This window comes from Astatotilapia calliptera, chromosome 9 (genome assembly GCF_964374335.1).
Source record: "Astatotilapia calliptera chromosome 9, fAstCal68.1, whole genome shotgun sequence".
In the NCBI taxonomy this organism is placed as follows: domain Eukaryota; kingdom Metazoa; phylum Chordata; class Actinopteri; order Cichliformes; family Cichlidae; genus Astatotilapia; species Astatotilapia calliptera.
In genome coordinates, this window is record NC_137430.1 from 2630606 (window position 1) to 2653857 (window position 23252).

Below are 23252 nucleotides of genomic sequence, written 5' to 3' on the forward strand. Positions count from 1 at the left end.
CAAAAGTTGTCTATTAGGAAAAAGTGTAATAAATATAAGTATAAAGTGCCAATGTGTAGAGCACATTAATAAATTAGTCATGTTCTCTGTGAAACTAAATAAGCCTAATTCTTAAAGACCCCTCAAATTATTTACTAGATGTTTATTTTTTGAATAAAATAAAAATCTGAGTTTAACAAAACATTTTAAATGTAAATATCAAGCTTACCTTTCTTTCTTCCATAAAATGTGCTTGTGGGCACGCCAGCCATTTTGAAAAGGTGGGAAAAACAATTGGCAAGGCCACACCCCCACACGTGATATAATTTTAAAGGTACTGTTGTCCTCGCTAAGAAAAATCAGGACTTAGAGGAGTGGCAAGTAGAGTATGTGAGCTACAAGCAAAAACTAAATGTGTACTACAGTGCGCAAAAATGAATTACTGGGCCATCAGAAGGTTATGAGGGACATTTATGACATGAAAAATCCCACAAACCTTAAAGTGCACTTGAAAAGCTCACACAAGAAGGTTAACCTAGCTTACCTAGAAGACCTCATCAGGGGGAGCACACTCCCCCTCCTTGAAGAGCTCCCCCACTCAACCCGCATCCCCCGAAAACAGCTAACCCCAGATAAGGCAGCGTGATGCATCCCGAGACAACAGGACTGGGACATCTAAACAAATGTGTGAAACAATCGCCTTCAAAAAGGTTATCAATTCACTTCAACCAAAATTAGGAACACTTGGTGCGGCAAGAGTTAATAGTGATTAGTCTCAACACCCAAGGATAACCAGGAGAGCATGATTGATATGATGGAACTGAGATTTTGTTACACTTAATTTTTGCAAAACACAACTAAAACTAAACTGAAACTAAGGAGTTTCAGAAAATAAAAACTAGACTAAACTAGCAAAGAATTGGTAAAAACTGATTCCAACTGGTAAAAAAAAAAAAAAAAAAAATTGAAAATCTGGAGTCGAAACTAAATAAAAATAACATCTAATGAAAATGGCGAAACGTTTAAAACCCTGGTGCAGAGATTGGCAAATCTGACCAGGAAATGTATAAGATGGATTGTCGGAACAGTCAGCGTTAAAGCCACTTTCAGTCCATACTAGGATGGCATTGGACATCTTCGGGGCGGGAGAGGGTTGGTGTGACCAAGGTGTGGTTTGGCTTGTTGTATGTATATTTGAGATCATGTGGCTCTGGATGGACCAGTTACCAGGGCATGGAAGGAGGACAGACTCATTAAAGGAGGAGAAGGAATTTCCTGGGATTGGAGATCCTCTGGGTGAGTGGTTGATTAAAAGCATGCATAAAATAGAAGTTATCTGTTGTTATTGATTGGTAATAGATTGGTAATTGGCCACATTTACAGCTGTATTGACTTGTTGTGGACGTAGTCGACTTCAGGTTTAAACACTCTAATTAACAGGTTGAACATAGTGACATTAAAGGAAGAGTATGCAGTGCCACCCTGTCAGACGCCAGTGACGGTGGAGCTCACTGATGAATCAGGTGAGCTGGATTCATGGCTGATTTAAAACTAAGATCCCCCTGCTGTGGTCAGTAAGGGGAGAACAGGGGGAAATACAATTAAAAATAAAAGAGGCATTTATAAACGTTTATGGGTCAAGTGAAACGGGATATAAGGGGGTTTTACTGTTATTTTAATATCAGCATTATTATTGTATGAGAATCATGCAACAAGCATTGCATCGACGATCATATATTGAAGCTTTTGACCTTATACTAACATCTGTGTTCCTGTGATTGTTATAACCTCTGATGAATCTTCTATTACAGGTGTTAGGATAATGATATAATTTTTCATTGCAGGTGTAACCATGATCATTTTTATACATATTGCAACTTGTTGCTCATTGTAGAGTTGTGCTCAAGTTAATAAGGGTTAAAAGCTACGGTCAGCGCGGATGTCTGACTGATCTATTGAGGGAAAAGGCTTCAAGCATAGAGGGCTGCACGCGCTTACAAAACACTGATATCGTGTTATTCTTTGTAATCTTTTCTTCAATTATGTCTTTAAGGTTAGTTTAAATAGTGGCAGTTAATTAAACGACATTTATTAAAATATTAAATACCTGAGTCAGAACATTACACGCAGATCACCTTAAGAGTCTGGGAAACTTTGTAGCTGCCTAACTTTTTTTTGAATGTTCTAGCTCTGTTGATTTGATACATTGGAATGTGTCAACAAAGGGGGGGGGGGGGGGGGGGGGGAAGTTGAGCTTTAACATCAAACAAGGATTATTTGAACATTTTATAATTCCATTTGTGTTTTTAATACCTTAGGTATGGTAAAGCTTAAGCTAATAGCAGTCCGAGAAGTTTCTGGACCTTTTAGAGAATCAGTGAAAAAGCATAAACCATCACTTTCATGTTTAATCATTAATCATTGAAATGAACTGAGTAGCGTTTAGAAGATTTGTTGATTTCTTGGTCTTTTGTTAAAAAGAGGGGTTTCAATAATTTTCAGACACACTTTGCAAATGTGCTTATAATGAGTTGGCACTTGGTCTTTTGAAGGTCATAAGCTTCGTTCGGCGTGATGGTCCGGACTGATATATTGCAGGTATTGACTTTGAGTGCAGAGGGCTAAATGCAAACACGCTTACACACACATAGGATATGATTAGAATAAGTCCCTGGGACATTCTGAATGTTTTAGACCAATTCTGAATCACTAGAAGGTCAGTAGATAACAACATTAGATTATTAGGGGTAGGAAGAGAGGTGTTTTGGTTTTCTGTCTCTTACAGGGAAAGGAACAGACACCAGACGAGGTCACAGAGATGCGAGGATCCTCCGCAGCAGAGACAGACACAGTGACTGCCGAGACATCAACTGGGTCCAAGGGTCATGGCGTTTGGGCTCCAGCTAGTCACCACAAAAGGATGGATCCCATAAACACAGCAATAACCATGAAGGGGTTGGCGGATATCCGGGAACACCAGACCAACGAAGTTCGAGAGGCTTTTGGGCAAAAAGGGGAACACCTTCCTGTTCCTTTTTCTGGAGGATACACAGATCGTTGTTTGAAATCGGGGCAGAATAATCCCCTGATGTGTGCCACGACTGAAGGGTTGTCTAACCCCTGAGGTTGAAGAATGAAGAGCAGGGGATCACCCAACTGGACGACACTGGTAGCTGCAGCAATAAAAGAAAGGCTAAAAGCTCCTTGGACAGAGGTTCTAGTCTGAGTACGTCTGAAGGGTATAAGGTAGCACCAAAATAAAGCTGTGGGAGACCTGGGGAGTGTCATCTGTACCTGCTATTGTTGGAATAATAGTTTTTCTTACATCTGAACTGCGCAAACATAGAGGTCATCCCACATATGGTTCGCCCCTCAGGGGGACAAAGAACCTCAGGAGCGAGAAGAGATGAACCCGGCCACACTGAATTGAAGGGTGTTGGTGAGCTCATTATTCTAATGACCTCATCAGGGGGAATTGTTAGATTATAATATTATTTTATGCCATGTTATACCCCTAATTAAAGATTGTGAATTATTATGTAGTTTTAGTTTGCATTATTCTCCTGAATTAGAAGAAGCTGATAACTATTGCATTAGTTAAACTGATTTGCATTAAAGTAGACTGCTGATTTATTGTGAATGAATGATATTGTTTATGATGCATTATACTGCTGAGTTATAAGAAATACTGTTTGCAGAAAGTCATTGCCTTATTTGTCTGATTAGAAGAGAACAGAACATACTGGAGTTTTCTGTCCCATCTCAGCAGGAGCAGATAAACGGGGAGCCAAGGTCGTAGCTTAGGCGCTGTGTGAGAGAAAGCATGTGAATGTTTAGGCTTTTATGATAAGGTGGAGACACCAGAGGCTATAAGAGTTTGAGCAATGCTCCACCATTTTGAGATCTGAGGCTGTCTGCATCAGTGTCCATCTCCCACGCGTGTGATCATTAAAATCATCGTTTGACTCAACCCGACCGGACCAGTGTTGTTATTGTGGTTTTTCTCTTGTCTCCATCCCCAATATTTTGAACCTTAACAGTAACTAAATGACTCCGTAAGCTGCTACTGTGAGTAAAAGCTCTGCCACACTGATCACAGCTGTACGCTTTAACTCCACTGTGGATGAGTTGGTGTGTTTTTAGGGCTTTCTTCCAGGAAAAAGACTTTCCACACAAGTCACAGCTGAACGGTCTCTCTCCAGTGTGGATGACCTCATGGATTTGTAGTGAATCCTTCTTAAGAAAATCCTTCCCACACTCTTCACAGCTGTACACTTTAACTCCACCGTGGAGGAACTGGTGTGTTTTTAAGCTTCCAGACTGGGTAAAAGACTTTCCACAGTCGTCACAGCTGAACGGTCTCTCTCCACTGTGGACGAGTTGGTGTCTTTTTAGGGAACGCGCCCAGGGAAAATCTTTCCCACATTCGTCACAGGTGTATTTCTTCTTCCCCTTTGTTCTGTGAGGTTTGTCGGCCTCCTGAGAGTGCTGACTTCTCGCTCCATATTGGTCCTGCAGTGACAGATATACAAACACAAGCAGTGAGTGAAATGTAGGGCTGGGCATCGTCACTGATTTCGATTCGGGGAAATTTTGCATCAGACAATCAGAAATATTAGCATTCTGATCACTACCTATGAGTACATATCCATATTTTATATTTCTAAAACGAAAGCTGACACTTGTGAGTCAAAGTAACTGAGGATAAAACAGAAAAAAATGATTTTCCTGGTCTGAGTATAAAAATATTCTGCAGTGGATCAAACACGAAAGAAAACCATGAATCAACATATGAACATTACCTGATGCTGCTGAAGTGAAGCAGAGCAAAGTTACAGAGGGTTTATTAGAAAAACAGCTAAACGTTTTGCATAATTTTAAAGTTTACATTTAGTCTGTATTGAACAGCAGAAATGAGGTTTTGTTGCTGGAAGGGAAAAAAAAGAAACAAACAAACAAAAAAACAAAAAAGAAACAGCGCCTGACAGCGCTGTAAACAACAGTCTTCTTTTGCTGCTGGTTCAGTCAATTATGTTTGGAGAGTGACAAAACCTGCAACTTCAGAATCTAGCACCAAAAAAGATGTAAACATAAGAGGCGGACCCGCCGACGCATCAGAATCAGTGAGCTGCCGGCTTTCAGCCCCGGCGTCTTTGTTTACGTCTTTGTGCAGAATCCGTGTCACTGCTCTCATTTACTGTTTTAGCTGTTTGGTGGTTGTTGAAATTTTCTGAAGTTTAACCTGAGATTCTGGCGTTTCAGGCAAAATTTATTCATATTTAAAAATCGTTTCAGGATTTTAATGGATAAATATCACATTATCCAACCTAGAATCGATTTTAATCAATAATCAAAACCCTCCCCCAGTGAAATGTAGTCGTGGAAAAAACTGTCATTATTTTTCAACACAGTCCTCTTTGGTGACATCTGCTGGTCAAAATATGAAGCACAGCTTGAATCTACAAACTATAATGAAGCGCTTCATTATGTTTAATATCATGTGACAGTTCTGTCTGATATCGGGCTGCTGTTGTGGTGCTTTGCACATGTATTTTTTGTGTGATTAAAAAAGTTTTGAAATTTGATGAATAAATAATTTTGATGAATATCCTTATGGTGGTAGACTTCCACAGGCACAAGCATCTTCCACTGCAACCACTGAACATCCAAGGTATGGACATTGAGGCTGTGAACAGCTACAGGTACCTTGGTGTTCATCTGAACAATAAACTGGACTAGACTCATAACTCAGACGCCCTCTACAGGAAAGGGCAGAGCAGGCTGTACCTGCTTCAGAGACTCAGGTCTTTTGGGGTGGAGGGCCCACTCCTGAAGACCTTCTATGACTCTGTGGTGGCCTCTGCTATCTTTTATGGCGTGGTCGGCTGGGGTGGCAGCATCTCTGCTGGGGACAGGAAGAGACTGAACAGGCTGATCCGAAGGGCCAGCTCTGTTCTAGGACGCCCTCTGGACCCAGTGGAGGTGGTGAGTGACAGGAGGATGGCGGCTAAGCTGTCATCCCCGTTGGACAACATCTCCCAGCCCATGCAGCAGACTCTGACAGCACTGAGCAGCTCCTTCAGTGGGAGACTGCTGCACCCACGGTGTGGGACGGAGAGATTTCGCAGGTCTTTCTTCCCCACTGCTGTCAGACTCCACAACAAAGACTTTAACTGATCAAACACACACATCCACTAATGTGCAATAACACTAATGTGCAATAATCTTTTCTGGCATCGTTGTATTTTTCTAATTTTTGCGTCATAACTTTTGCACTGTCCACTTCCTGCTGTGACAAAACAAATTTCCCACGTTTGGGACTAATAAAGGTTATCTTATCTTATCTTATGTAAACATGTGCTATGGTGTGGTCTCCCTTTGCTTGGGACTTCTTGATGTTTGTAAACATAATAAATATAAAATAAAAACATAGCATACAATAAAATACAACACAGTCATATAACAGGTTGGAAGGATGAGAGTTTTAGACGTGACTGATTATTTGGTGAAACTGTGATATTTTCCTCACCTCCTGTGTTGAGCTCATTGTTTCCTCTGTAGTGACTCAGCTGAGTCCAGATGGCTGAAAATGTTCCTCTGCTGCTCCGTCAGACTCTTCTCCTCCTGCTGATCAGCTGGGACACAAAACAGATCTTTGTTAGGCTCCACACTGCACCGAAGAGTCAAAGTGTCTCATATGGTCATCTGACAACACAAAGTACAAATTTCACTCTGATTGGTTGTAGAAATCTTGTGAGACGTGTTGTGCTGCAAAGTGAGGAAACTCTCTCACTCACTTATACTTCAGGAGGAACTTTGTGACATTGGCTCTAATATTCTAAGCAGCCCTTTACTATGACAGGGCCAGAAAGTCCTATTTGAAGGTTTGGGAGAAGGACCATGTTAAAGGTGGATTGGGGTTTATACACTTTGTTGTGATACAGGTAAGGCTGTAAAAGCCTGAGAAGGTGTCCTGAGTGAACCTCTAAAACCAGGTTTCAGCTAACGACTCTGCTTCAGTCTGGAAAACAGCAACTACAAGTTTAAAGACTCCATCAACAATTCACACCCAGCAACAGCCTGAACAGCTCCTCCTGTGGTTTCCACAAACAGGGACAGACCTGTTACTCCCCCACCCCACACTTTCAACTCCTTCAGCCCCCCACCATTCATAATAACAGGGGCCCATACCTGATCACCACTTCACAAGTCTCTCCAGCCCCCATGATGCCTCTCTCCAAACTCCACCATCCCCCAAAGTTTGATTCTGTTCATCTGGACGTTTTCAGTGGGAGAAATGTTCATCACTCATCCAGGTGACTTCTTCAGTCTCAGCTGACTCCAACCTTATAAACACTACATTTACATAATGACTGAAACTAGCACCACTGAAGGAACAATGGGCTGGGAGGTCAGTTCCTTCATCATTAATATGCAAATTCTCATGACCATTGATCAACAACCAGCTATTTGACAAATGCTGTGATTGCAGCCATTCCCCAAACTGTTCGTGAAAGGTACTGATGGTCATTGATCAATGAGCTTTTATCAGTGAAAAGACTTTTCTGCTCCAACTTCTCCCAGCATGCTGAGCTAATGATTAGTTGGTGTTTTTCTCCAAACACTCTCTCACTCTTCTCTCAACGTGTTCACAATAAACTGTGAACAGACACCGAGGAGAGCAGCAGAAGACCTCATTCATACGGTGTACATTTTAGGACATCGTCAGGTCTCAAGAAAAAATTTGTCAGGTATCAGACAAAAAAACTGTCAGGTCTCAGTTCTCAAGAAAAAAGTTGTGTTACACTCAAAGCATGAAGAAGGAACTGATGAAAGTGCAAGAAGAACTTGCAGAAGAGAAAATTGAGGTGAAGGCATTCAAGAAAGACATGACTGGCTCTGTGGTGACCAAGAAAGACTGCAAAGACGCACTTAAAGAAATACGAAAGCACAAAAAGGAAGCTAAAGAGCTCCTCAAACACAAAGTGAAACTGGCCAAACAGCAGCTGAAAGAAAAATTTAAAGATGCCGAGGAGCAGCTCAACAAGACCTTAAAAGAACTGAAGGCAAAAGAAAAGCAAGCCGAGGACAGGAGGGGATTCTGGAGCAGACTGCTGAGAAAGAACTGACCCAGCAGCATCTCGATAGTTTCTTCCTCCTCTCTCCACCTTTCTTTCTCCCCATCCTTCTTCTTGGGACGGTTGTTTGTTTTTTAAAAACTCTAAATACATGTACTGAAATACACAAATAAAATTGCCATTACTTGACCTCATGTTGCCTGCTTCTTTTCTTGTGTGTCTGTGGATGTAAAACAGTAACACACTTTCTGCTCTGTGTCTTTAATTTTAAATAAATGCAATATGTTTTCATTTTAAAATGCAGAGCAAAAATCTTCTGCTCTAAATCTTTTTTTTAGCAAAAAGCTTTTTTTTGCCTGTTGTGGAAGTTTTCCATTAAATAAAGCCTGCAGACGAGCGGTGAGCGGTAGCTAACATTCTTTAATCAAACACACAAAGAACAGACAACCAAGCTTGATGAAAATTCAAATTCAAATTTTATTTGTCACGTACACAGTCATACACAGTACGATATGCAGTGAAATGCTTAGACAACTGCTCGTGACCTAAAGAAAACAAAAAAAGAAAAGGCTATGAATAAGATAGGAAATAAATATGAAAAATTAAAAAGGGTAAATTTAACTAGGAAGGAATAAAATATAAATTAAGGTTAAAAATGAAATAACTGTACAACACAAATTAGAATGAAGGGTAAATTTAACTGGGAGAATAAGATAAAATATATAAATTAAAGTTGAAAATAAAATAACTGTACAACAAAATACACAATATAGAACTATATAAGAATGTATGAAGAAATATAAATAAATATATACACAATAACAGCAGCGTGATTTAAGTGATGAAGTGAAAACAAAGTCAAGAATGTCCAGTGTGTGTGTAAGAACCATATGTGTGGGTCAGTACTGTGTGGTGGTGTGATTGAGAGACCGTATCGCCTGCGGGAAGAAGCTCCTCCTCAGTCTCTCTGTGTTGGTCTTCAGGGAGCGGAATCGCTTTCCTGACCTCAACAGAGAGAACAGTCTGTTGTTGGGATGGCTGAGGTCCTTCACCATCTTCCTGGCCTTGGTCCAGCACCGCCTGCTGTAGATTGAGTGCAGGTCAGGGAGCTCGGAGCGGATGGTGCGCTCAGCTGATCGCACAACCCTCTGTAGAGCTCGTCTGTCCTGCATGGTGCTGTTCCCGAACCAGGTTAAGATGTTTCCCGTCAGGATGCTCTCTATGGTGCACGAGTAAAATTTCCTGAGCACCTTGGAGGGCAGTTGGAAGTCTCTCGAGCGTCTGAGGTGGTAGAGACGCTGACGGGCCTTTTTCACCACGGTGTTGATGTAACAGGACCATGACAGGTCCTGCGTGATGTGAACTCTGAGGTATTTGAAGCTGTCCACTCTCTCCACTGGGCACTCGTTGATGACAGGGGTCTGGTAGTTCCTCTCCTGCTTAGTGCTGAAGTCCACTATCAGCTCCTTTGTCTTACTGACGTTTAGAAGGAGGTTGTTCCTCTGGCACCAGTTTTCCAGATTCCTAATCTCCTTCAGGTAGGCCCTCTCGTCGTTATCAGAGATCAGGCCCACCACGACGGTGTCATCAGCAAACTTGATGATGGTGGTGGAGCTGGTAGTGGCCACGCAGTCATATGTGTACAGAGAGTACAGCAGGGGGCTCAGAACACACCCCTGGGGGGCTCCAGTGCTGAGAGTGGTGGAGGCTGAGACATGTCCGCCCATCCTTACTGCCTGTGGTCTGCCAGTTAGGAAGTTGGAGATCCACTGACACATAGATGAGCTGAGTCCCAGATGCTCCAGCTTGGTGGTGAGTGTGGAGGGAATTATGGTGTTAAATGCAGAGCTGTAGTCTATGAAGAGCATTTTAACATAATTCCCCCTTCTAGTGTCCAAGTGAGTGAGTGATGTGTGGAGGAGATGAGAGATGGCATCGTCTGTGGAACGATTTGGACGGTAAGCGAACTGTAGTGGGTCCAGTGTGTCTGGTAGTGAAGAAATGATGAAGTCTCTGACCAGGCGTTCAAAGCACTTCATCACTACTGAGGTGAGGGCTACAGGGCGATAGTCATTGAGAGAAGCAGGGTGGGGTTTCTTCGGGACAGGGACAATGATGGACTCTTTGAAGCATGTGGGGATCACCGACTGAGATAAAGAGATGTTGAATATCTCAGTGAACACAGGAGCTAGCTGGTATGCGCAGTCTCTTAGGATACGACCTGGGATGCCGTCTGGCCCTGCTGCTTTCCTGGTGTTCACTCTCTTGAAGGCTCTCCTTACTTCATGCTCGGAGATGACGAGCACGTTTCCGGTGCTGGCAGTATCTTCCTGTCTGCAGCCGTTAGCTCCGCTAGCATTAGCATCGTTGGAGTCCTTAGCTGCAGCCTCGAAGCGAGCATAGAAAGTGTTCAGCTCGTCTGCCAGAGTCACGGCCGCGTTCGTCATACCGGTTGTTGGTGCTTTATAGTCCGTTATTGTCCTTAGTCCCCGCCACAGGCTCCTAGAGTCACTCTGTTGGAGTTGTGACTCTAGTTTCCTGCTTCGCCTCTTTCACCGCCCTCAGCACGTTATATGACGCGGCTTTGTACGGGTCCATGTCCCCCGTCGTGAGTCCCGTGTTGTAGGCAGAGGTGCGGGATCTCAGAGCGTCGCGGATGGTTTTATCCACCCACGGCTTCTGGTTGGGAAACGTTGTGATAGTCTTTGTCTCCACGGTATCATCCACTAGTTTCCCGATGAATCCCACAACCGCTTCCGTAAACACGTTGACATCATCATCGGAGCTGTTTCTGAACATGCCCCAGTCTGCGTCATCGAGTGCGTCCTGTAACGCGGCCACCAATTGATCCGTCCAGCGCGCGACCTTCCTCTGAACCGGAACTTCCTGTTTCAGCCTTTGTTTGTATTTTGGGATGAGGAAGATGGCGGCGTGATCAGATTTGCCAAAAGGAGGGCGGGATTGTGCCTTGTAGCCGTCCTTGACCGCAGTGTAGCAGTGGTCCAGTGTCCTTTCACCTCTGGTGGGGCAGGTGATGTGTTGATAAAAGTTCGGCGCTGCGCGTTTGAGGTTGGCGCTATTATAGTCCCCCGTCACAATAAGCGCAGCGTCCCGGTGTTGTGTCTGGTGCTGTGTGAGTGCCTCATGCAGCTCGCATAAGGTGGTGACCGTGTCCGCTTGTGGTGGAATATAAATGGCACTTACAATGACCGATGTAAATTCCCGAAGTAGATAAAAAGGACGACACATGATGGACAGTAGTTCCAGATTTGGTGTGCAGGAGCGTGTGAGAGGAACAACGTTCGCACTGTTGCACCAGTTGTTGTTCACCATTAAACACACGCCGCCTCCCCTTGACTTCCCCGAGTCCCGTGTCCTGTCCATACGGTGAACCGAGAAGAACTCGGCCGGCTGGATGGCGTGGTCCGGCACCGCTGGGTTCAGCCATGTTTCAGTGAAGCAGAGGAGATTGCAGTCCCGAATGTCTCTCTGGAACTTTATCCTGGACCTGAGGTCGTCAAGCTTGTTCTCCAGTGACTGGACGTTGGCGAGCAGGATGCTAGGCAGAGGTGTGCGGTGTGCACGAGCTCTCAGCCTGTTCCTGACGCCGGCTCGCTTCCCTCTAGGCCGCCGCCGCTTTCCTTTGTTCTCCCTCAAGATCTCACTCGGCCAGCTCGGAGTTAAAAACTTCGAATTGTGAGTACATTGTATACCAATAGAAACAAGAGTGTCACTGTCATACCTAATGTACCCAGTGGTGATGATTTTGCCGATTTAGAAATGCTGAAAACTAACTTAAAAAACAAAGACAAAGAAAAAGTGGTCGGAACAGTCATGACGGCAGCCGACCTCACCGGTGCCATCTTTTCAGATCTTTTCAGAAGTCCCTGCATGACCGCGGGACAGACGGTCAGCAGAGTCTCCCTGAGCCTAGCATGGCTCTCAGTTAAATACCTTCTCCATGAACAAAAGGCAGTACACAGCTGTTTCACAATTTAAGGTTAACACTAACTCCGCCATGGACGGTCCCAAGCCCGGCTGTGAAAGGAGGGTGGTCGCCCTGCCAAGGTGACCAGAACCGATTAATCGGGGAAACTTGGCTTGAAACCAATGGAATCTCAACGATCAGCTTTATCAACCAATGCTACCGCATCCGGGGCAGCCGATGCGCCAGCGCTGGGGACCCAGGGCGCTGGTGGGACTACTGGCCATCAATTCCATCGTCTCACGCCCAAGACGCCGATCAACATTGCAGCATGAAATGTCAGAACTGGTCACCATGTTGGGCAGAAGGAGATCATCGCCCGTGAACTTTCAAAACTCAACGTCTCGATAACGGCCCTATCGGAACTTCGGCTGACTGGAACTGGCACTGTCTCCGTCGAAGTGCCGGCCATGGACAAAAAGATGATGTTGTATTACTCGGGCGGCGACAAAAGAGAAGCCGGAGTCGGCTTCATGGTACACCATCGGTTCTCTGTGAGCGTCGTGGCCTTCCAACCTATATCTGACCGTATCGCTGTCCTAACTGTCAACGGTACAATCAAGCTACATATCATCGCGGTCTATGCACCGACCGAAATGAACTCCGACGCAACTAAAGATGATTTCTATGATTGCCTGCAAGACGTCATGGACTCCCTACCTCAAACCGGCATGATCATGATCGCTGGCGACATAAACGCCCACATCGGAGAAGACCGCACTGGCTGGGAATCGACGATGGGAAAGTTCGGCCATGCAAAAATGAACGACAATGGGCTACGATTGCTGTCATTCGCCGCCACCAACAAACTGGTCCTCGGGAACACGCTATTCCAACACTCGCTCAAGCACCGTCTGACATGGCGCAACCCAAGAGGAAACGACTTAGCGCTACTCGACTATGTGCTCAACACCCAGTTCCGATTATCCTTGCAAGATGTCCGGGCGATGCGCGGACCCGACTGCGGCTCTGATCACTATCTTGTCCAAGCCAGAGTGCGCCTGAAGCTCCAACGAGCGAAGAGGCCGACACCCAAGCCGCCCAGGCTGGGCTGGCATCACCTCAACAACAATGACCGCCGTCAAGAATTCCAGATCGCATTATCGAACCACTTCGCCCTACTCCCCCTGAGCGACGATGCCAACAAAGAAGAGCAAACAATATCGAAAGCCATCTTGGACTGCGCCAAGCCGCTGTGCCCACCCGCCCAGCGTCGCACACAACCGTGGATCTCGGACGAGTGCCTTGACTTGGTCTTTGAACGCAAGAAGGCCAAGCTAACCAACTTTGTAAAGTATCATTGGCTAAACCGTGAGGTGAGGCTGAAGATGAAAGCAGACCGTGAGGCGTACTGGAACAAAGTCACTGAGGAACTTGAAAATACGGCCGAACGACAAGACTACAGGGTGTTGTACCAGACCATACGTAGTCTCAGTGGCAAGTGCAAGATGACGAATGATAACATCAGGAAGGTGGATGGCTCGTTTGTAAAGTCAACTGCGGAGCGCCTGCAACGGTGGAAAGAATACTTCAATGAACTCTACAATCACGATCCGCCCCAAGGTCCGGCTGCAGCGCCGCCCATCATCGACCCTCCTACGGTGCCGATGTCTGATGCAGAACCAACAGTAGAAGAAGTCAAACTCGCAATACATTCGCTAAAGAACAACAAGGCCGCTGGCCCTGATCATGTGGCAGCAGAAGCCCTCAAAGCTGGAGGAGAAGTCCTCGTCATACGTCTACACTCATTATTCAAACTGATCTGGACATCAAATGTGATACCAGCAAATTGGAAGAAGGCGGCTGTCATTCCTATCCTAAAGAAAGGCGACAACCGAGAATGTAAAAACTACCGCGGCATCAGCTTACTGTCCATAGTCGGCAAGGTCCTTATGAAAACAATTCAATCACGCCTTCAAAAGCACTGTGAGATGACCAGCCGGGAAGAACAGGCCGGGTTCTGACCCGGACGAGGCTGCAGCAACCCAATCTTCACCCTACGTCGACTCATGGAGGAACGGATCAGATGCGGACGTCGAACAGTCATCATCTTCATTGATTTCAAGTCTGCGTTTGATTTCATCGACCGGCCAGCCTTGTGGAGGGCTTTGGCAGCCGAACACATACCCGTGAAGATCATCGAGCTACTACAAACCGCCTACGATGGCTCGACCAGCCAGGTACGTATTCATGACGAAGTGTCCGATGAATTCCCCATCATGACAGGGGTCCGGCAGGGCGATGTGGTGTCACCGCTGTTGTTCAACATCGTCATCGATGTGATAATGCGCAAAGCATTCGAGGGCCGCCACAGAGTCCAAGCCTCGACCGATCGATTTATCACCGATCTAATGTTCGCTGACGATAGCGCCATTTTTGCCGAAGATGACACGAGGCAACTCACATCCTCTATGACATCGCCCGGCACTCCAAACTGTACGGTCTCAATGTTAACGCCGAGAAGACGAAAGTCCTGACTCTGCGCTGGTGCGTCTGGAAGAAGAAGAACATCTCATTAGCGACAAAGATCCGCCTTTACCGAACCCTGATCCTGCTCATTCTACTTTACAGTGCAGGGACGTGGACAATGCTCAAACACGACCTGAGCAAGCTCGAAGCTTTCCAAATGCGTTGCCTTAGATGCATGCTCGGCGTTTCCCTTCGCGACCGTCATTCGAATGACACCATCCTCACCAGCTGCGGCAGCCAACCGACGATCGGCGACCTAATCCAGCGCCGTCGACTCCGTTGGTTTGGCCACATTTGTCGAATGGACCCGAGCCGCTACCCCCATGGCCTACTCTGGTTGACCCGCCCCACCGATTGGAGGGTGCATCGAAATGCACCAAAGAAGACAAGGATGAAACAAATCCAGGATGATTTGAAGGCTCTTCGACTTGACCTCGAGCAGGCAAGAACCATCGCCTTAGATCAAAAAGCGTGGAAGATAATCGTTGGTCAAGCAAAAGAACCTGCGGCACCTACAGCAGCGTACTGGTTGCGCGGCAGACCACCGCCGGTGGTCGCCCGCTAAGGACAAGAAGAAGGTTCACACTCCCTTGCTACCCCCAGAGTCCACAAAGAGACAAAAGACTCTTCCTGTGGAGCTGTCTGCTTCCCCCAACTTCCTTACTAGACCCCCACCATTTGTCTTACTGTATGAGTGTGAGACATGTTAAAATCCAGTGGCACCAAGGTATCATACAATAAAATAATGTGATTAATACATAAGTAAAAGAAATCCCTATACATGCCCCTTCCTGATTTCTTATGTTTTAACATGTTTGTTACACTTACATGTTTCCAATTTCAAATGTTAACACAGATGTTCAGAGTAAATACAGATTGTAGTTTTTTAAATGATGATTTCATTTAGTTTGGGGAAACAGCTCCAACTTTACCTCATGTAGAAAAAGTCATTTCCTTCTAAAACTAATAAGTGGTTTTGTCATGTAGCAAGAACTGCAATCAAGCATTTGCAATAACTAATAAACAAAAGCACTTGGGACAATTGTGTTGGTGATAGCTTTTGTTATAATATCAATAATATTTATATGAATATGGGATACTGTTACATGTTTGCATAGACTTTTGTGAAATATGGAGACACTCCTGGCATTATATGAGCAAAGTGAGACACATTTTTTAGGGTTGGTGGAGATGAGTGTGAAGATCCAAACAATCCCTGTCAGTGATGGAGAAGCTTTGATGAAAATATTTGGTAAAAAGTTCACCAGCATGAAGGAAATGAAGTTTCAAACTTTCCTTAGGAGGAGCCCAGCACGCCTGCTTAAAGAAACGTAAGTGTGGTGATGTGGATGCTTGCAGCGACTGCTGTATAGAGGCCATCCTGCTACACATGAAACACATCAGAGTCATAATTGTTATTTCAGTCACGTGTTTGTTTATTATCCTTATTGTTTTATCTGGGACTGTTTGCAGACATCTCAGAGAGAGGAGACACCAGCATCTGAACAGAGACTCAAACCAGCAACCTGCAGCTCCCTGCTTGGCTGCTCCAGTTTTCTCCTCACTCATATTGCCCACCAGTGATTTCTAGCTGCCCACCCACACAGCAGGCTAGAATATGTGCTGAGCCTCAGCATCCAGTACTTGGACATGTTTTCTTTATTAAACAATGAACCAGACCCCAAAAAGTAAACAGCTGTTATTGCTAGGCAACGGGAGCAGCATTTGGTGATGCAGCACCTGACATTCCTGACCATGTGGGCGGAGCATGCATGAAATGGAATGTTCAGTAGAACTGTGCAACACAAGCACTCAGTTACGGCATGTTTCATTGTATCCAGACACAGCTAGAGACACATCTACAGCAGCATCTCTGTGCAGGACAAACGACAGCTGACGAAGAAACATCGAAAACTTCACTTCACTCCTCTACAATACGTTGGCTCCTTTGTTTAAAAGGCCAAAATGAATCGAGGGAGAACGAGAAGAGGATCGGCGAGTGCTTCCCCATACAATACAGTACAGCTGATTAACCTGCAAGAACAATTTCAAATGATACAGGCTGAAAATGTCAAATTAAAAGAAGAGGCAGAAAAATCAAGAGGAGAAGCTAAAAATTCACAGTTTGAAACTGAAGTTTCAGCCTCCCTGGGAAAGTCTATGCCAGGGTGCTGGAAAGGAGAGTTCGTCCGCTAGTCGAACCTCAGATACAGGAGGAACAATGCGGTTTTCGTTCTGGTCGCGGAACACTGGGCCAGCTCTTTATCCTCTCGAGGATACTTGAGGGTGCATGGGAGTTTGCCCAACCAGTCTACATGTGTTTTGTGGACTTGGAGAAGGCATTCGACCGTGCCCCTCGGGGTGTCCTGTGGGAGGTGTTGCAGGAGTATGGGGTGTCTGGCCCATTGCTACGGGCCATTCGATCCCTATACAACCGTTGCAAGAGCTTGGTTCGCATTGCCGGCAATAAGTCGAACTCGTTCCCGGTGGGTGATGGGCTTCGCCAGGGCTGCCCTTTGTCTCCGGTTCTGTTCATAATTTTTATGGACAGGATTTCTAGGCGCAGCCAAGTGGCGGAGGGCTTTAGCTTTGGTGGCCTCAGAATCTCATCTCTGATTTTTTGCGGATGATGTGGTTCTGTTGGCTTCATCGGGTGAGGGCCTCCAGCTCGCACTGGAACGGTTCGCAGCCGAGTGTGAAGCAGCGGGAATGAGGATCAGCACCTCCAAATCTGAGGCCATGGTTCTCAGCCGGAAAAGGGTGGAGTGCCCACTCCGGGTCGGGGATGAGTTCCTGCCCCAAGTGGAGGAGTTCAAGTATCTCGGGGTCCTGTTCGCGAGTGATGGGAGAAGGGAGCCGGAGATCGACAGACGGATTGGGGCTGCAGCTGCAGTAATGCGGACGCTGCACCGGTCCGTCGTGGTGAAGAGGGAGCTGCGTGTAAAAGCGAAACTCTCAATTTACCGGTCGACCCTCACCTATGGCCACGAGCTGTGGGTAGTGACCGAAAGAACGAGATCGCGGATACAAGCGACAGAAATGTCTCACCCTATCTCCCTTAGAGATAGGGTGAGAAGTTCGGCCATCCGGGAGGGGCTCAGAGTAGAGCAGCTGCTGCTCCACATCGAAAGGAGCCAGCTGAGGTGGTTCAGGCATCTGACAAGGATGCCCCCTGGGCGCCTCCTGGGTGAGGTGTTCCAGGCATGTCCCACCGGGAGGAGGCCCCGGGGCAGACCCAGGACACGCTGGAGTGATTATATCTCTCGGCTGGCCTGGGAACGCCTTGGTATTTCCCCCAGATAAGCTGGAGGAGGTGGCTGGGGAGAGGGAGGTCTGGGCCTCTTTGCTTAGGCTGCTGCCCCCGCGACCCGGCCTCGGATAAAGCGGATGAAGATGGATGAAACTGAAGTAGTATTGCAGGAATTACTGCATGTGGGTCTCAAACTTAAAGGAGAGAAGATGGGAAAACAACAGGCAGAAAACGAGAATGAAAACATGAAGAAAGAACTGTTGGAAGCTCAAAAAGCATTGGAGGAAGAGAAAAGCACAGCACAAGAAGCCAAAAATAAATATCAAACTGCAAAGAAGGAGGCAGAAAATGTGATGCAGGAATTACAGGAGGTGCAGGAAGCTTTTGAAGAGGAAAAAAGGAAAATGCAGTTAGCAACACAAGAAGCTGCAAATGTAACGGCTGAAGCTGAAACACTAAGGAAGCAATTACTGCATGTGAAGCAACAACTTGAAGAGGAGACAAAATGGTAAACACGAGGCAGAAAATGAGATTGAAAATTTGAAGAAAGAATTGTTGGAAGCTCAAAAAGTGTTGGAGGAAGAGAAAATTAAAATACAGGGAGCAAAGAAAGAAATGGAAGATACAAAGAGTTACACTCAAAACATGAGGAAGGAACTGATGAAAATGCAAGAAGAACTTGCAGAAGAGAAAATTGAGGTGAAGGTATTGAAGAAAGAAATGCGGTGACCAAGAAAGACTGCAAAGACGCACTTAATGTCACGATCTGGTTGTAGGGACTCAAGCGCAGAGCGGTAGATGTCTCCAAAATACAGTTTATTTACAGTTCCAGTGCACAATATATATACAGTGAAGGGAATCCAAAACTCCAGGGAATCACAGGGTAGCTCTCTCACACTCGCTCATGTCTTCTTGCCCACACTCACACACATTCACACGGCAGGGAGAACACTAACGTCAGTAGTACAATCATCCAGCGACGAGAGGATCTGTGTTCCAGCCTCAAATAGTGCTCCCGGTGATGACAGGTGATTGTCGTCAGGGCGAAGGGCGGGAGCCCACAGTGAGCCCCACCCAGGCAGAGGGAGAGAGAACCGAAACAGCAAATGTAGCCTTGTGGGGCCGGCCGGACAGGCACGGAGACCATGACACTTAAAGAAAGAAAGAAATGACCGGCTCTGGGGTGACCAAGAAAGACTGCAAAGACGCACTTAAAGAAATACGAAAGCACAAAAAGGAAGCTAAAGAGCTCCTCAAACACAAAGGGAAACTGGCCAAACAGCAGCTGGAAGAAAAATTTAAAGATGCCGAGGAGCAGCTCAACAAAACCTTAAAAGAACTGAAGGCAAAAGAAAAGCAAGCCGAGGACAGGAGGGGATTCTGGAGCAGACTGCTGAGGAAGAAGTGACCCAGCAGCATCTCGATAGTTTCTTCCTCCTCTCTCCACCTTTCTTTCTCCCCATCCTTCTTCTTGGGACGTTTGTTTGTTTTTTAAAAACTGAAATACACAAATAAAATTGCCATAACTTGACCTCATGTTGCCTGCTTCTTTTCTTGTGTGTCTGTGGATGTAAAACAGTAACACACTTTCTGCTCTGTGTCTTTAATTTTAAATAAATGCAATATGTTTTCATTTTAAAATGCAGTGCAAAAAACTTCTGCTCTAAATCTTTTTGTTTTAGCAAAAAGCTTTTTTTTTGCCTGTTGTGGAAGTTTTCCATGTAAATAAAGCCTGCAGACGAGCGGTGAGTGGTAGCTAACATTCTTTAATCAAACACACAAAGAACAGACAACCAAGCTTGATGAAGTCCCTGCATGACCGCGGGGCAGACGGTCAGCAGAGTCTCCCTGAGCCCAGCATGGCTCTCAGTTAAATACCTTCTCCAGGAACAAAAGGCAGTACACACAGGGCTGGACTGGGACAAAAAATCGGCCCGGGCATTTTGACTAGAGACCGGCCCACCAAAAATGTGACATCATTCAGGGGTAAAACCGCAAAGGATTCTCTGAACTTGTGGCAAGAGGTACTAGCGCATGCAGGCTTTCAATTGATCTCAGTTACACAGTGATAAAACAACATGTTCTCACTCCCAACTCGTGAAACGTGTGACGCATGGTCAGGCTCCCTCTGCTTTACTTATGGACGCGCAGGGTACCCCCTCGCGTCGGGAATTGACGTGAAGGGTCCTCCGATTGAAGAGATTGCTGCGGAAGTGCCTGTTGTCGGTATATTTAGACATTTTCCAAATCACATTGTAGTGACGTATACTGAACACAATAAATTATATAATGTAAGCAACTACCTGAGAAACAGCAGATATATCAATTATAGGCTATTACTTTTGTATCGTTTATTGCATATATGGAGGGAGTGATGTATGCTGGGTAATGGCACAGCTAGCTACTGGGTGACTTTATTCACCCGCTTCGGCTGTTATCAGTCCATACAATGGGCGTTATTAGCACAAATCAGTCCCATAGATATGGGCCATCTCCTGCTAGATTGTTCAGAAGGTTGTTCTCATCCATCCAGATGGAGGATCACTAACAGGAGCGTGGAAGACTCCAGAATCCACTCTGGCTGGAATCCGGTGGATATGCAGTGTGTACAGGTAAGACCATTTAAACGGACAGCATTTATAGAATGACTATTAAAAGTCAGCGAGTGTCAGTAATGTTAATGTGGTTATCTTAGTAATACACAGAGTGCTAATATAACAGCTTTAAGATGCATTTATTATTACGTGTTTTACCGTCTTTATGGTGCTAGCTTAAAGTTACGGTGTAAACGCTAGCTTGTATTACTGGTGTCAAGCCAGCCTCCAATTCGAGACTTGCAGTCAAGCCAGCCTCCAGTTTGTTTTACGTTCCCTGTGTATTCAAAGTATTACGGGAATGGATGTGGAAACCAGATTTCAAAATAAAAGCCAACTTCGAGTGAATTAGCAGATATGTTAAGAACATAATAACATATAATTTAGGCTTTTTTTATTTTACAAACTCTAATGAATGATCTATATGACACAGCCTTGTATCCTAATTGTGCCCTGTCACTATCAAGGCCATCTTAATTTGGATTTCAAAGTAAAAGCCCTGTGAATCTTCATTTTTGAACTACTCTTTCAATGACTTAAAATGCTCTTGAAAGCAAAAGTCGTATTTCCAAATACTATTTGAACTTTGTATCAACACTTTCCAACCGCAGTCTTTTTCACAGTAATACCATATCAATATCAAGTCAGTCTGATTTTGCTTTTCATAGTAATGGCCCTTTGAAATTGCCGATATTTGACTTAATCTTCTAACGATTCAAAATGCTCTAAAATGAAAAATTCTTGTTTCCACAGGGTAATTCCACTTTAGATCAATAGTATACAGCCCCACAGTGATACCATATCAATATCAAGTCATTCTGATTATGCCTTCCAAAATAAAAGACTTTTCAAATTGTCCATAATTGACCTACCTTTCAGTGATTTCAAAATGCTCTAAAATGGAAAATTCCTGTTTCCACAGGGTAATTCCACTTTAGATCAACAGTATACAACCCCACAGTGATACCATATCAATATCAAGCCATTCTGATTTTGCTTTCAAAAATAAAAGCCCTTTCAAATTGTCCATAATTGACCCAACTTTCAGTGATTTCAAAATGCTCTAAAATGGGAAATTCCTGTTTCCACAGGGTAATTCCACCTTAGATCAACAGTATACAGCCCCACAGTGATACCATATCAATATCAAGTCATTCTGATTATGCCTTCCAAAATAAAAGACTTTTCAAATTGTCCATAATTGACCTAACTTTCAGTGATTTCAAAATGCTCTAAAATGAAAAATTCTTGTTTCCACAGGGTAATTCCACTTTATATCAACAGCATACAACCCCACGGTGATACCATATCAATATCAAGTCATTCTGATTTTATTTATTAAAATTTACTGAAGTGGATTTCTTGTCTTTACATATTAATGACACAATCTTTTCTTTGTATTTGTAATGTTATGAAATATAACTATTTTCATAAAAGTAACATAGGTGAATCTGTTTATCTTGGAAAACAAACCAGATCAACAGTATACAGCCCCACAGTGATACCATATCAATATCAAGTCATTCTGATTTTGCTTTCAAAAACAAAAGCCCTTTCAAATTGTCCATAATTGACCTACCTTTCAGTGATTTCAAAATGCTCTAAAATGGAAAATTCCTCTTTCCACAGGGTAATTCCACCTTAGAATTATTCTGAAATGTTTTTTTTTATTCTTTCTGTTACTCACATTTATGTTTTGATGTGCAATGGTGTTAGTTTGAATGACATCTCCAAGGCCCTTTAATTTATAATTGTCTTTTTGGGTTTTTTCTTTTTACTTTGTTTGTCAAGTATTCACCACATTTAAATAAAGAATTAAATAAAGAATTTTATCAAATGTTGTAACATAGAATGAAATTTATATTTCATGACACTTCTCAACATGAATTTTTGCTATATATTCTGATATTAGAAACACTGGTTGTTGATATACTTAAAATACACAAGTATTTCAAGTATATTTACTGATATTACAGTAGTTATGTAACATGGACAAAATGTTTTCTCACAAAATAAATTTTTCCTCTTTTTTAGCCTAACAGCAACTCATCTGATGATGGATTCATAAGAATCAGGGTCCCACTTGCAACAATTTTTTTTTTCCTGAAAAGGAAAGAATGGACTAATATAAAAAATAAGAGATCCCAAAGAGGATACAAGGGACTACAGTGGACAAATCTGATTTCAGACGGAATACGGACAGTGTTTCCATATTGTTCCTTGTAGATAATGAAGACGATCTAAAGGCAAAAGTCAATTTACAAGGTCTCGAGTGTGTGCACAACCACTATGAACTAAGAAGAAGACCTGTAAGAGATCATAAGAGAGATAAAATTGGCCATGAATTGGAAAAGCAATTACCTAGAGCCATGTATCTGGAAACAATGAGCAAAATGGATGATGATGTTGTGCAATCGGGGTGTAGAGATGAAGTTCCAACTCCTCAAGTGTTGAGAAACATAGCCTTGGAAATCTGAAAGAAAAGTCGTCTTCATCATAATGAGATTATGAGTCTCCAGTTAATGGTGGCAAACAAGAAGAACAACCCAGAGGATGTATTGCAGAAAGTGATGTTACATTCAAAAGGTGTTTTTTTATGGTCTTCCAGGAGCATTGACATTTTCCAGAGCCGCTGTCGGGAGGACATACTTTATTTGGATGCTACAGGAAGTATCATGAAAAAAAAGAAAGGGTTCGCCTCCTTTCTATGTTTACGAACTTGTAGTAAGAAATCCACAGAAAACATCCTCTCCCCTACCAGTGGCTACATATTTAACATGTGACCATACCACTGCCTCAATTACATATTTTTTGGAAGCATTTCTGACTGATGTTGCAAGGGCCTTTGGGCGCAAAGCCATGCGTTCACCTTTAATGCTTATGTGTGATGGATCTAT

General features: G+C 44.2%; 1 protein-coding gene across 3 annotated transcripts in view; it reads right to left on the minus strand.

Moving 5' to 3' along the window:
- Positions 1-23252, minus strand: part of LOC113029840 (uncharacterized) — a 272650-nt gene that overhangs the window by 86701 nt on the left and 162697 nt on the right. For 2 of the 3 annotated variants that reach the window (XR_013911387.1, XR_013911389.1), the window contains exon 2: positions 6509-6614. The gene's annotated coding sequence lies outside the window, so the exon portion shown is untranslated. Of the gene's footprint in view, positions 1-4381; positions 4492-6508; positions 6615-23252 lie in introns of those variants that run through there. The other variant, XR_013911388.1, reaches the window with a different exon arrangement.